Source organism: Apium graveolens, unplaced genomic scaffold (genome assembly GCF_009905375.1).
Source record: "Apium graveolens cultivar Ventura unplaced genomic scaffold, ASM990537v1 ctg6902, whole genome shotgun sequence".
Lineage (NCBI taxonomy): Eukaryota > Viridiplantae > Streptophyta > Magnoliopsida > Apiales > Apiaceae > Apium > Apium graveolens.
The window spans coordinates 18,829-20,920 of NW_027419879.1; positions in this window are offsets into that span (position 1 = coordinate 18,829).

Below are 2,092 nucleotides of genomic sequence, written 5' to 3' on the forward strand. Positions count from 1 at the left end.
CTAGCAAAGTGTGTTATATTGTGTGATTTATGACGGTGGAAATTTTTCAGATAAAAAGATAATATTAATATTTATTGATTGATTAAGAATATCGATTTGTGAATTATAGAACCTATTGTGTGCTTCGTTTTGATAATTATCATAAAAATATATTATGTGAATCGTGTACTAATTATTATCGAATATTTGTGTAATCCTATATGATAGATGTTATGTGTCGGATGTAGAAGTTCTGTTTGGATGTTAAAAATATTATTTTAAGTCGTTGAACGGTAGTTACTTACTGGAATTCGCAACTCATCCTTTTAATTTTCATATTTGTGTGAGATCAAGTTGAATAATATTGAAATTTGACAATCTTAATTTTAGAGTGGATAGACTTTTGAATTTTCGTTAGATGTGTTTTTTTTGTAAAAATCATATTTATAATTAAATTTTGAATCAATTATTAAATTGTATTTTAGTTTTAATTTATAATTAATAATTATTAGGAAAATATATTAAATATATATTATATTTTGGATATTTATTATAAAGGGTTGTAATATTGAGGTATATATACATATCCTCAAATACATTATTATGAGATTGAATGATTGAATAACACCTTTATTAATTTTGTCATGGCATCATAGACAGGTCAAGTAACCTTACTTCCGCATATACAAATCATTATATAGAATATGTATTACCAAGATTCTCGAAGAAACAAAGTCAGTCATTGATTACAGCTTTTGATAACCCTAAAAATACAGTATATCAACTAAAAAGTGAAAGTGATGATAAAGGATGGATAATTGATACTGGCGCTTCAAATCATATTACGGGGAATTTATCATGTTTGAAGAATATTAAAGATATGGTTCCATGTCCCGTTGATTTTCCAAATGGTGAGAAAGTTGCAGCAATCAAATAAGGAATGATGCAACTTTCGGACAAAATTTATCTTAATCGGGTCCTCTATGTTCCCAAATTAACTTGCAATTTAATTTTTGTTTCACAAATTAGTGATGATCAGAATTATTTTGTTCGATTTTCGTCTGACATGTGTGTTATATAAGATCTTCATTCAAGTGAGGTTATTGGGATTGGTGGGAGACAAGATAGAATATAATAACATTATATTTTTGGTGTGTCTTGAATGTCACTACTTTTTCAGTATTAAGTTCTTCCATAGAATTTTGCTATAAACGGATGGGACATCCTTCTGAAAAAATTATAAAATTAATCCATCCACTTCATAATTTAAAGGGGTGTTTGGATAAAGCATGTGAGTGTGTCATCGTGCAAAGTAACATAGGGAAATTTTTCTACAAGTGATGATAAATCTACACGAATTTCTGAGTTAGTCCATTGTGATTTATGGGGTCTTTACAATACACATCCATCTTGTGGAGCTCGTTATTTACTGACATTGGTGGATGATTTTTCTCGTGCTGTATGGGTATTCTTGCTGAATTATAAAACAGAGGTACTTAAATTTTTCATGTGGTTCATTGCTATAGTTGACCATCAGTTCTCACATAAAATTAAAATTATACGCAGTGACAATGGTACATAATTTAATAGCATGAAAAAATATTTTTTGGAGAATGGTATATTATTTCAAATAAGTTGTGTGGGTACTCCTCAGCAGAATGGACAAGTAGAGAGAAAACATCGTCATATTTTAAATATTGGGACGCTTTAAGATTTCAAAGGAATTTGCCTATCATATTTTGGGGAGAATGTATCTTGCCTGCAGCTCATTTAACTAATAGAACACCCTCTAGTGTTTTACAAAACAAGACTCCATGTGAAATTTTGTTTGATTTTTCGCCCTCGTATGATATTTTACGTGTATTTGGATGTTTTTGTTTTGCTCATAATGAACGAGCAAATGGTGATAAATTTGCAAGTCATAGTAGAAAGTGTATTTTTGTAGGTTACCATCCTGGAAAAAAAGGATGGAAGCTATATGATTTAGAGAATAAAGAATTTTTCCTATCTCATGATATGAAATTTTATGAGAATAATTTTCCTTACTTGGAGAATGATTTGGTGAATACTAAATTGCCCCCTCAAATGGAAAACAAAGTGTTTATATATGATT